Source organism: Scomber scombrus, chromosome 9 (assembly GCF_963691925.1).
Source record: "Scomber scombrus chromosome 9, fScoSco1.1, whole genome shotgun sequence".
NCBI classification, from domain to species: domain Eukaryota; kingdom Metazoa; phylum Chordata; class Actinopteri; order Scombriformes; family Scombridae; genus Scomber; species Scomber scombrus.
Window position 1 is genome coordinate 29,086,534 of NC_084978.1, and position 12,935 is coordinate 29,099,468.

Consider the following 12,935-nt stretch of genomic DNA (forward strand, 5'->3'; position numbering starts at 1 on the left):
TCTGTAGGATGGGAAGAATCTGACCACAGGTTGGATTTGTGTCAATCAAGACATGGGGTATACATGTACTGCAGACATATTAGTTGAACAAACCCCTCGGCCTTCCTGAAGTCATCAGGCGCTCCATTTGGAAATCCCGGGTAAGACCTCAGATGATGTCTGTTGTTGGCATTCTCTTTGCCTTTTCGGTTGTTGTGGTACAGCTGCACATGCTAACTTCTTCTATTTATTCAAAATAAACATAGACAAAATATAACAACACATAAAACATATCTCCTCTTGTTTACCATGATAATTTGTTCAAGTAAGATCCAATTATATTTGGTCAATTTAGTTGTGCTGTTAGTGTGTGCTGGATTCCCAGCTTGCATCTAACAGATGAAAACTGACTTTGAGGACATTTTCAAGCAGTAGCCTTTTATCTACCCATTCTCCTTTGTGACATGAATGCAGCTGTAGCCTGAATTACTGTTTCAACTGAGTGGACAGAAAACACAAAGTCAGCAGAGGCCTTAATGTTAGAGAATTCTGCTTATGATTGAAATGTGAGCCACTTTGAAAGTCTGTACTAAAAATCGGAGCTGGATGAATTCAAGAGCCGCACTCTTGTCTTGCTCCACAATTAACATAAAGGCATTTATCTCACCACTGCTCCACTGGAAATGTTTAGAGGCAGAAGACAGAGGGACATTGCTTACACTTGCCTTTATTTGGACTTCATTAGCATGGCAAGGCAGCTGTTCCCCAGGTATCTACATGAAAAGTACCAGCTATTACACTTTATCTGCCTTGTCCCCAAATAACCAAATGTGAGCAATACACTTTTAGTTCATCATTTTCAGAGTTATGACCACTATTTGTATCATGGGAATGACCTGTGGATATGCAATTTGCTTACAATGCATTTTCTTTAACCTGTCCTTCTTTCCATAGCATACCTGTATGTGAGTTTTTTTTCAGGGAGGAAGCACATACTAATCCCTTTAAAGGCATGGATGGGGATTGAACCCATGATCTTTGGTTTACGAGACCAACGCCTTACCACTTGGCCACCATGCCTTCTTTGACCTTGGCAGACCATGACTTTTGTTGTCCAAAATTAAGTTTAAATGGCTCCTTTTACCAAAAGCGGAAATTTTGGCTGCTTGATCACGAGGTACTGAACATTCTTGTTTCCGATATGTCACTGGCCTGCCCCCCTAACGTCATGGCAAACTTATCTTTTATGGTAGAACCATGTTTTTGAGCAAAAGGTGGCCTCAACACCTCCCTCTGCCACAAATAACTAAGTTATAGTACAGGTTTCATAGTGTGCACCAAACTCATACAGTTCCCATCATGTCATCTCATAGGCGCAGGGAGAGATGCACATCTCAGAACGAACCTTTCAGAGGCATGGATGGGGATTGAATCCATGATCTTTGGTTTACAAGACCAACGCCTTACCACTCGGCCACCATGCCTTCATGGATGCAGGCAAACCATTGTTTCTTATGCAAAATTAACTATCTGTGTATCCCTTTGACCAAGAGCAGTTCACAAACATAGCACACTAGGCTGCTTCTCTGAGAGGACATGTCCACCAAGCCTGGTGCAGTAAGACTAGAATAGATCTTTATTGTCATTGTCACAAGTACAACTAAATTTTAAAGTGCTCGCCAGTCAGTGCATCATTCATAAATAAAAAAATAAAAATAGAAATAAATAAAAATGAAAGAAAAGATAATCAATAAATACTATACATAAAAACAGCCCAAGTATACCCACATACGGTTACATCCTGTCATTGCACAGCCCTATTTCAGTCAGTTGTAAACAGTATTAATTAGCAGTGTTGAGTGTAGTAATAGCTGTAGGATAAACCCTGTATTTGAATCTGTTTGTTCTTGTTTTAGCTGATCTGAATCGTCTGCCTGATGGCAACAGTTCAAACAGAGAGTGTCCAGGGTGAGAAGAGTCCTTTATAATGTTCTGCGTAGTTTTTCCAGTGTGGGGAGAGGGTAGCCGGCGATCTTTTGGGCCTTGTTGATGACCCTCTGGCGCGCTTTCCTCTGAGCCACTGTGCAGCTGGTTAACCATACACAGATGCAGTATGTAAGAATGCTCTCGATGGAGGCTCGGTAGAAGGACACCAGCAGTTTAGGTGTGATGTTATTCTTCCTGAGTATTCTCAGGAAGTAAAGTCTCTGCTGGGCCTTTTTCGGCAGCTCAGAGGTGTTCGCGCTCCAGGTTAGGCCCTCCCCAATGTGGACTCCCAGGAAGCGGAAGACTGCCACCCTCTCCACACACCCTCTTAACAAAGTTGAGCTTTCTCCAAACCTAACACATACTACAATGTGGCCTTCTGGAGCATTGACTCTTGTTCCTATCATCACGCTGCAAGTAATTGGAGGTGGATATTTTTTCAGTTTTTTTTCTTGAATTCCAATTTCAATCAAGTTAGTATGAGTAGATTTTAGCCTAAATAATTTAGATAATTCATAACTGTTATACACAGTGGCGGCTGGTCAATGCGGGGCGCTGGGGCGCCGCCCCATCCAATAATCTAGAGAAAGTCTACTTAAACATATTAAATATAAATTAATTAGATAATGCTAAATCATTATGAAATAAAAAGTATTTGTTTGTAAAATGCACCTGTTAGTCTCTCAGCACCTGTCAGCATTCATTATAAATCGATTCCAAATGGTATTTTATTAATTTCTATATGTACTTCCTGTATGCGGGGCTCCGGCCTAATGGGAGTCAATGCAAGCCCTCAAACTTTTGACAAGCACATGACCTGAGGCCGCTCTCTCATTGGCCTGTGTCACGTTTCCCATGGGGCGCAGCTCAGTGCAGCCCGGACACGCCCACTTTTATTGGCAGCGAATTGTTGTTGTTTCATTGTTGTGATTGGACAGTTCTGGCTGTCATTCACGCCCTCCCGTCAGCTGCTGTCACCCAAACTCCTGCTGACGGTAGATTCAGGAGATGACGTTAAAGTGGAGCCGCGGAAATTAAAGAAGATTATTTGATTATTTCTCTATAAAAACATAATTTCACAAGACTTTCACTAGAAGAGGAGAAAAAGAGGATAAAGCAGTTTGGACCGGACCGGCTTCAGCAGCAGCAGGTGATGAAGGACGAGCTGAGACCCAGAGCTTCTCCCGCTGCTGTTATGATAAACGGAGCTGGCTAGCTGGATGCAGTGTGAGTTATTCCTTTTATTGCTTTATCTGTTTGCTGTTTCAAAGTGTCAGCACTGAAACGTTGTGGACAACGACAGGGGAACGAGACCTAAAAAATGCAAACAGAAAGCTGCAGCCATAGAGACAATAGCATGGAGCTAAGTTGTTTTTAGCAGACTTAGCATTGCTGAGCCCTTTCTGCAGCTGTTTCACCACATCAGGCCACATATGGACCTCCGCTATGCCAAGCTCCAGAAGAGGAACATAGATTCAGTCAGTGGCTGCATCCAGCAGCTCCAACAGGACATATAAAAGATCAGATAGTAGTTGCATTCCTGTTATTAATATTGTAAAGTGTTAAAAATACTTTATAAAAGACATAACTATGAAGTGTAAAAAACTAAAATGCATAAATGCAGGATAAGAAATGATGGAAGTAATTTTGACTATTACAGTTGATTTGGGGTACATTTCATTATTAAAATAAGTTAAATAAGTTATGCTTAATCACAGCAGTGTATAGTGCTTAAAGCGCCATCCATTGTCATGTTTAGGTATTGCAACAACTATCAGATTACAGTGAAATCAGGACTGAAGACACAATAACTAAAATATAGGTGGTGTCTCTTTTTAAGCATATTCCCTTATTGGTAACTCTGCTTTAACTGCTGGTATCTTTAGCTGACATGAGCGAAATGGGCATTTTATCATGTCTAATTTATAATTATTTATTCCTGTCTCTGTGGGTCTGAGATACCATACTGAGACAAACCAGGGGACATTATAGTGTGTTGTGTTGTTTTTAGATTGTTTTTTCTTCGTTATTTTTATTTTTTTGCTGCGGTATGAAGTGGTGCTACGGCTTATTTGACACTAACCCTAGGACCACCAACCATCAAACTAGGTCCCCCAAAAATTTTTGTCACCAGCCGCCACTGGTTATACAGTGATATTTCCGCCACTTTCCCACAACTGAGAGATAATCACTGGGATTTTCAAAGTAAACACCGTGTTTGAGACGGAGACTGAGCTGCTGCTTATAACTTATTGTTATACATTTAAATGACTATAGATCATACTTCTGAGACTGCCTCAACTACCCGGATGTTTGTCACAGAAAATTGAATTGTGAGAACTGAATTTGAATTGTGAGAACTGAATGTTCAGTTCCAAACTAATAAATTCAATTTCAAATTATACAATTCAGATTCAGTTTTTCAATGCAATGATTCAAATTGAACAATACAAATTCAAATTATGTGATTCAAATTCAGTTTTTTAATGCAATTATTCAAGTTAAGCAATTCAAATTCAAATATGAATGATTCAAATTCAGTTTCTGGTGGCACATATTTCAGCCAATAATACTGACCATTCTCGTTTCCAACATGTCACCGGCATGCCCCCACTTTAATGGTAGTGTCAATACTGGACTATGTTTATCTACTATTGTGTCCATTCAGTTGTTCTTTCACATATAGAATTACTACTTTATGAAGTGAAAGGCTTAGCCACAGAACAACCTCTTGTAATGTCTGTGTATTCATGTCACACTGGGAAAGGATTCTATGTTTATCCCTTTAAAGGCATGGATGGGGATTGAACCCATGATCTTTGGTTTACGAGACCAACGCCTTACCACTTGGCCACCATGCCTTGGTTAAGGTCAGTACCATGACTTTTCTTCTCCAAAATTAAGTGTATAGGGCTCGTGACTAAAAGCAGAAATTTTGGCGGCTCTATCACGAGGTACTGACCATTCTTGTTTCCAATATGTCACTGGCATGCCCCCTAACTTCACAGCAAACCAATCTTCTATTGTTGAAACATGTTTTTGAGCAGAGGGCACCCTCAACATCTCCTTTGGCCACAAAGTCTAAGTCGAACTTAGTGTACAGATTTATAGCATGCAGCCAACTCTTATGATTTCAGTCAGTTCATCTAATCCCTTCAAAGGCATGGATGGGGATTGAACCCATGATCTTTGGTTTACGAGACCAACGCCTTACCACTTGGCCACCATGCCTTGGTTGAGGTCAGTACCATGACTTTTTTTTTCCAAAATTAAGTGTATAGGGATCGTGACTAAAAGCAGAAATTTTGGCGGCTCTATCACAAGGTACTGACCATTCTTGTTTCCAATATGTCACTGGCATGCCCCCTAACTTCACAGCAAACCAATCTTCTATTGTTGAAACATGTTTTTGAGCAGAGGGCACCCTCAACATCTCCTTTGGCCACAAAGTCTAAATTGAACTTAGTGTACAGATTTATAGCATGCAGCCAACGCTTATGATTTCAGTCAGTTCATCTAATCCCTTCATAGGCATGGATGGGGATTGAACCCATGATCTTTGGTTTACGAGACCAACGCCTTACCACTTGGCCACCATGCCTTGGTTGAGGTCAGTACCATGACTTTTCTTTTCCAAAATTAAGTGTATAGGGATCGTGACTAAAAGCAGAAATTTTGGCGGCTCTATCACAAGGTACTGACCATTCTTGTTTGTGAAGTACTTAGTGTACAGATTTATAGCATGCAGCCAACTCTTATGATTTCAGTCAGTTCATCTAATCCCTTCAAAGGCATGGATGGGGATTGAACCCATGATTTTTGGTTTACGAGACCAACGCCTTACCACTTGGCCACCATGCCTTGGTTGAGGTCAGTACCATGACTTTTATTCTCCAAAATTAAGTGTATAGGGATCGTGACTAAAAGCAGAAATTTTGGCGGCTCTATCACGAGGTACTGACCATTCTTGTTTCCAATATGTCACTGGCATGCCCCCTAACTTCACAGCAAACCAATCTTCTATTGTTGAAACGTGTTTTTGAGCAGAGGGCACCCTCAACATCTCCTTCGGCCACAAAGTCTAAATCGAACTTAGTGTACAGATTTATAGCATGCAGCCAACTCTAATGATTTCAGTCAGTTAATCTAATCCCTTTAAAGGCATGGATGGGGATTGAACCCATGATCTTTGGTTTACGAGACCAACGCCTTACCACTTGGCCACCATGCCTTGGTTGAGGTCAGTACCATGACTTTTATTCTCCAAAATTAAGTGTATAGGGATCGTGACTAAAAGCAGACATTTTGGCGGCTCTATCATGAGGTACTGACCATTCTTGTTTCCAATATGTCACTGGCATGCCCCCTAACTTCACAGCAAACCAATCTTCTATTGTTGAACCATGTTTTTGAGCAGAGGGCACCCTCAACATCTCCTTCGGCCACAAAGTCTAAATCGAACTTAGTGTACAGATTTATAGCATGCAGCCAACTCTTATGATTTCAGTCAGTTCATCTAATCCCTTCAAAGGCATGGATGGGGATTGAACCCATGATCTTTGGTTTACGAGACCAACGCCTTACCACTTGGCCACCATGCCTTGGTTGAGGTCAGTACCATGACTTTTCTTCTCCAAAATTAAGTGTATAGGGATCGTGACTAAAAGCAGACATTTTGGCGGCTCTATCACGAGCTACTGACCATTCTTGTTTCCAATATGTCACTGGCATGCCCCCTAACTTCACAGCAAACCAATCCTCTATTGTTGAACCATGTTTTTGAGCAGAGGGCACCCTCAACATCTCCTTCGGCCACAAAGTCTAAATCGAACTTAGTGTACAGATTTATAGCATGCAGCCAACTCTTATGATTTCAGTCAGTTCATCTAATCCCTTCAAAGGCATGGATGGGGATTGAACCCATGATCTTTGGTTTACGAGACCAACGCCTTACCACTTGGCCACCATGCCTTGGTTGAGGTCAGTACCATGACTTTTATTCTCCAAAATTAAGTGTATAGGGATCGTGACTAAAAGCAGAAATTTTGGCGGCTCTATCATGAGGTACTGACCATTCTTGTTTCCAATATGTCACTGGCATGCCCCCTAACTTCACAGCAAACCAATCTTCTATTGTTGAACCATGTTTTTGAGCAGAGGGCACCCTCAACATCTCCTTCGGCCACAAAGTCTAAATCGAACTTAGTATACAGATTTATAGCATGCAGCCAACTCTTATGATTTCAGTCAGTTCATCTAATCCCTTCAAAGGCATGGATGGGGATTGAACCCATGATCTTTGGTTTACGAGACCAACGCCTTACCACTTGGCCACCACGCCTTAGTTGTTGTAGGCAGAGCAACATTATTTGTTCTGCATAGCATGTGCCAAACACTATGATTTCAGTCAGTTTATCTCACTGGAGTAGGGAAAGATCCATGTTGATGAGCGCATACAAATCCCTGTAAAGGCATGGAAAGGGATTCAATATATGAACTTCAGTATTGGTGACCAATGCCTTACCAATGGGCCGCAATGCCATAGTTATTACAGCTAGGACAGCATTCTTGTTCCTTTTTAAAATACAATGTGTAAATTTATAGAATGTAAAATGTATAGTTAGTTGTATATAGTTAGTTTTTTCTTTTGTCTCAGTGTGGACAGTAAAGTGTAAATTCAATAGATCAAAATCATTTATGGGTTTTTTATAATGGTTGACTGAGGTGGAACAGTGTATTCATTAAAAGAAAATGCGACAAACTGCAGTGTAAATAGACTCAGTGAATATATCATAACATACATGAAGCATGTGACTTAAATATCACCCAAACTTCCTTTGAGGAGCATCATATCTGTGTGGAGCAATCAAGAGACTGTAACTTTGTTTAAAAAATTTACATAATTTGATAGTTCCACCACATGGTGAATTATGTAATATTGTTGTGTCCTCTTTTTCTACAATGGTTTAATGGAACTCATCTGAAAAATTAGTGCCACCAACTGTTTATCTTGATAAACTGCTAATATTGGAATAACAGCAATGGATGGAAACACACTTTAATTAGTGTTATCTTTCCCCAAAGTCCAGGAAATTTGGTTGATATTTGAGATACATTTGGATGTAAATGTGGCTACCTGATTGAACTTTACTTCATTAAGAGATGAATAATGCCTTTTAGGTAACTACTTAAAACAATACTGAAAGTCAAGTAAGGCAGATAAATGTCTTCATTATAAATTGTATAATTCAAATGATTAATCATATGAACTGACATGTTACGAGTGCTTCAGACTTGGTGTCAGACTAGGAGGCAACCAGTTAGGGGGTAGTAGAGGAAAGCGTCTAACCACTGAAGAGGCAGACAGCAGCTCAATACTGGAGATTGTTTTTTCAGCAAGTAGTGAGCAGCGCCATGTCAGAATGCATAAAAGCTTCAGTTCATCCAGGGTCTCTTTAAAAGATGGATTGCTGCTGACTGAGATAACTGCATACACCTACACAGGATGTATATTAACACATGTTGACGTGTGGTGACAAGGTGAGTAACATTTCACAACATCATAGTCAGTACACAGCTTTTGTCTTAAGAGACAAATAAACCCAAGCACTGTGTCTAGTTATAAAATGAGTACTGTGACTCAATCACCCAATAAGGCTTGTGACTGTATAAAACACATTTTAGGAGATCCATTAAGTGATTCATTCAGCTCTCCACAAAACTGTTTCATTTGTCTCTGCCAGGCAACTCTCTGATGGGTACTGAATAAGCATACAGGAGGATGCTGCCAAAATGATGAAAATGTGCTGAGTCAATGCAAATGGAAAAAAATAATAAATAACAACAGAGAAGGGGAGAAAAGGGAATGCAGATATGTGAAGTCCAGATCCTATCAAGTCCAATGACCTTAAGGTGGAATTCTCAGAAGACCAATAGGTAAACCACTGATTCTATGTGGATTTGTGGATTGAATGACAGACATCCATATAAAGGGGTTAGGTACAGTACCATACAGAGAGATAACCATAGTAGAAAATATATTTGAGTAACCTTAGGTACCCTTTACTTCTCTTCTCCAACATTTAAGGCTATATTTGAAGGGAAACTACAGACTTTACAAGCTAAATGTCTGGGTCACTTTTAATCAGCAGATAATTGTGGCTGGAAGAGCTATGGGGGAGCTTAATTAGTGATAGCAGGTGCTAAAAAAATCAAATGATCAGTGTATTTAGACCAGTTATACTGATCTAAAAGTACAGACTGTAGCACTGCAGCATTCCTTTTGGAAGATGCATGTAAATCTAATGTTTGTTGCTTCCACACACATAATTTGAAGGTAAAATGAATCCTTGTGTTTTTATTCGACAGAAGGACAGCACTGCCTCTGTGGACTTAAGGACATCTGAGCTGATGATGCCAGCAAAAGTATTGCTGTTCCAATTGCAAATGGGCATACTGTGTCATCCCATCCGCAAGGAATTTCACACTAAAATGCTGCCTACACAGTAGTCCCATATGTGACCTTAGCACTCAGGCTATGACTCCTGAGTTGAATTTCAAACTAAGTACACAAACCCAAACTTGGTATATTCCCTATTGAGAAAGGCCTCATGTTTATGATATAAGCTTCCCCAACTTGCACATAAGCAGTGTGTGTGATGCATGATGGCTGTATCTACACCTGCTGCAGTTTCAGGTGGAGGCACAAGTCATGATTGACACCAAAAAGGCACTTCACATCATCGCACACCCTGCGCATTACAGCCCAGGCGGAGTCACAGCAACCCACAAAAATTATCAAATTGGTCCAGATGGTAAAAAATATGCTTGCACCCAAATTTACCAGTTCAGCAGAATGAGGTCATTGCACTTGACGCTTGCTGGCAGTAAAATAGTATCTCCTTGGGACATATTCAAATCTTGAATCAAATTTAAATGTGCTGCTTGTCTGAATTTCAGTGCCAGCCATTGTCAGGCTTAAGGCTCTGTCAGGTTTAAGGTCCCCAGATCACTTTCAAAATCAAATGTAATATCAGTAATGTCTTGAATGCAAGGAGGGTGACGTATGCCTTAGTGACAATCACATTTTCCATTTGGAAGATGGTTTAAATTGGCTTGAATTAAGGTCCATGCGTAATGTCTCTGACTTTTCGGACAGTTTTAGTCGCATTAGTGTTCATATCTGTAGTTTTGGTAATTATTACAAACTTAAAATGCATGAAGGAACAATGAGAGCTTATCAACAATAAATTACTAACATTTCTCAATTTGCAGAGCAGCTGAATAATGAAGCCCAATTTTATGGAAATAGATTTTATTTCCCCATTAAACAAAATAATGATGAGTGCACTGCCATTTTTAACTACTGTCATGAATTCTTTAGGAATGCTTCTGCATCATATAGCACAGAGTGTGTTGTTATGAATGTGTATGATCGTAATAGCTGAGCGCTGTGAGCAGTTTTGTTGCTGGCTGTTGTCCCTGTTGTGTCTGCAGAGAAAGCTCACAAAGCTCGCCCTTGGTTTGGCTTGAGCTGATGACAGACAGCTTTGTTAGGATTTAGGGTGTGATGAGTCATGTAAAATCTGACCATATTTGTTCATCACAACACAGAGCGAACTGAAATCCTTGTCTCAAGAGTTCTGAACTTTCATTCCCCTCCTGTTGCTGTTATGTCTTTGCAACTTAGTTCCAAAGCGTTACATTAAACATTTTTAATGTCCTGTCTTAAAGCTATGAGAAAAGATTACCATTGTAAAGCAGAGGAGGCTAAGTATCCACTTTAATAAGCATGCTTCAGTTTATCCAAAGAGCTTGCCGCTTCAACCAATTTGTAACAGTAGTTGGGACCTTGACCTCCAGGTGTTAACACCCCAGTTTTTCCACATATAAAGGATTACGAAGGTTGTTAGTCATTACTAAAACCACCAGGATTTCATCAGTATGTCAGTGTCTGTATGTAAACCTTACCAGTGAATACACTAACATCTGAATTTAGTTTGGATGTAAAGGATTCACATTGGATTATCTACTCTGTGGAATCCGGTATCCCTACGAATTACATCTATATTGGACGGTTCAGTCCGGTGCTAACTGATACATTTGTTACAACACCATACACTGTGATATGATTTCATTCAGCTACAATCAGGATTTGATCACTATACCTTCTTTCATAATAAAATATTTTGTTCTTCAATCAGTGAATCAGAAGATGTTCCTGAAAAGCACATTATAATCCTGCCAGACATGCACAGTGGACAACCTGTTACCTATTTCCTGAGGAAGAATTCTACAGCACCCTAATGTACATATAATAAATGTGTGTGGTGCAAGATGCCTGCATCTACACCTGCTGCAGTTTCAGGTTAAAGCACAAGTCATGTTTGAGACCTGCGCATTACATTGCTCATTACTTTACCTCATGAGGAAAATACAAAATATATACAAAATACAAACATTATTCTTTTATCCTTTTTAACCAGCAGTGGTTTGTATCTTGTGCGATTACAGAGCTATTTACTGTCTGCACAGGATGATAACATCTTTGCCCAGAGTGAAACAACATTTAAATCCAATATTTCCACCGACTGTTCCCAGCTTTTCAGAACACAGATCGACAAATACAGCCCCACTTTGTCACTGTAGGATCTGTACATGTACATACATACATGCTCTGTGGCAGTGTACAAAGTGCCAAGGTTACATATGGTGCTACCCTGGGGTTCCTGGATCAGTTTAAATTTGAGCTTACAATTACACTGTATAATCCTGTCCTTGTAAATAAAACAACACATCTTCAGTAACTGAGAGGAGTTGGGGCCAGATAGCTTAGGCTGCTAATGCTAATAATAATTACCTTGTGTCGACTGCTACTTTAACTGTCAAAATAGGCCCTCTATATGAGGAGCAAGGTTTGAATTGCCGCTGCAAAATTTGGTGATGCAATGTAAATGTCAGTCGGTGCTGAACAGTGTACCCAAATGTGGGAACATTGTGTGGATGGCTTGAAGCAGGTGTGTGATTGGAGAAGCAAGCCAGAAGCACAGGTGTACTTTAATTGGGTTTGATGTTTTGCTGTGGAAAGTCATATTTTTCTTCTTACGTTAGGTGTTGTTTATTTCAGGCAAGACAGGGCACGTCAGCTAGCCTATATGTTGGAAAACCCTAGTTTGTTTACCATAACCACAATAACTACAAGTAGAAGAGGCAAGAATTTAAAAAAAAACATTTCCTGTAGATTGAAAATAACAAAGTTGTCATTGAACATGATCTAGACTTATTCAATATGCGCTCTTGGTGGGTGTCCTAGTAATGCTCCAGGCCATTCACCCATTCTTCCCTTTCATCCAATCACTGTAGGCATAGAAAACGTTTGGAAGTCAAATTGTATAAGGTCTCCCCTTCTGTCTCCTCTTATCTCTCTTCACACACTCATATTTCTCTGTCTAGAGGTCTCTCATTGTGCAACAAGTGTTTGACTAATGCTTGAGATGGCATCTAGAGGACTGTTGTGTTAAGAAGATATCATTTACGGCTAAGTTGCCCAGAGAGCCTTGAGACTTGTGACAAAGCACCGCTGCAATGAGAAGCTTTTTGAATTTGGATTAGTCTAATGCCTCACCAGCCATATTACAGTAGTACTACTGTATTACTGTATTTTAATATAATTAATATTGACTAAAAGTTAAAATGTCGAATGAATTTGAACTCTGTGCACAAGGAGATGTAAAATGATGGTCTCAGCATCTACTCATATCTATTACTTATATTTCTCATTCTACTTACGGGACTTGCCAAAATGTGACAAACACAAAGATATAAATAAGCCACATGTGTTCAGAGTAAAGTTTTTTAGGGTGTTAGTTCAACATATCCATTAGAAACAATGCAACAGTGGAGCTCCTCCCTGGTGACTGAAAACACAGTTATTAACAGTATATTATATTGCAACTCCACTGTTGGCAACA

At 39.9% G+C, this 12,935-nt stretch overlaps 10 non-coding genes across 10 annotated transcripts; all 10 read right to left on the reverse strand.

Moving 5' to 3' along the window:
• Nucleotides 1–987: 987 nt before the first annotated feature.
• trnat-cgu (transfer RNA threonine (anticodon CGU)) lies at nt 988–1,059 on the reverse strand. Its single transcript has one exon. It is a non-coding gene; the product is annotated as a tRNA-Thr (tRNA).
• Nucleotides 1,060–1,391: 332 nt separating this feature from the next.
• trnat-ugu (transfer RNA threonine (anticodon UGU)) lies at nt 1,392–1,463 on the reverse strand. The gene has a single exon. It is a non-coding gene; the product is annotated as a tRNA-Thr (tRNA).
• A 3,291-nt stretch (nt 1,464–4,754) lies between these two features.
• Nucleotides 4,755–4,826, reverse strand: trnat-cgu (transfer RNA threonine (anticodon CGU)). The gene has a single exon. It is a non-coding gene; the product is annotated as a tRNA-Thr (tRNA).
• A 298-nt stretch (nt 4,827–5,124) lies between these two features.
• trnat-cgu (transfer RNA threonine (anticodon CGU)) lies at nt 5,125–5,196 on the reverse strand. Its single transcript has one exon. It is a non-coding gene; the product is annotated as a tRNA-Thr (tRNA).
• Nucleotides 5,197–5,494: 298 nt separating this feature from the next.
• On the reverse strand, nt 5,495–5,566 carry trnat-cgu (transfer RNA threonine (anticodon CGU)). The gene has a single exon. It is a non-coding gene; the product is annotated as a tRNA-Thr (tRNA).
• A 188-nt stretch (nt 5,567–5,754) lies between these two features.
• On the reverse strand, nt 5,755–5,826 carry trnat-cgu (transfer RNA threonine (anticodon CGU)). Its single transcript has one exon. It is a non-coding gene; the product is annotated as a tRNA-Thr (tRNA).
• Nucleotides 5,827–6,124: 298 nt separating this feature from the next.
• Nucleotides 6,125–6,196, reverse strand: trnat-cgu (transfer RNA threonine (anticodon CGU)). Its single transcript has one exon. It is a non-coding gene; the product is annotated as a tRNA-Thr (tRNA).
• A 298-nt stretch (nt 6,197–6,494) lies between these two features.
• Nucleotides 6,495–6,566, reverse strand: trnat-cgu (transfer RNA threonine (anticodon CGU)). The gene has a single exon. It is a non-coding gene; the product is annotated as a tRNA-Thr (tRNA).
• A 298-nt stretch (nt 6,567–6,864) lies between these two features.
• Nucleotides 6,865–6,936, reverse strand: trnat-cgu (transfer RNA threonine (anticodon CGU)). The gene has a single exon. It is a non-coding gene; the product is annotated as a tRNA-Thr (tRNA).
• Nucleotides 6,937–7,234: 298 nt separating this feature from the next.
• Nucleotides 7,235–7,306, reverse strand: trnat-cgu (transfer RNA threonine (anticodon CGU)). The gene has a single exon. It is a non-coding gene; the product is annotated as a tRNA-Thr (tRNA).
• Nucleotides 7,307–12,935: the final 5,629 nt, after the last annotated feature.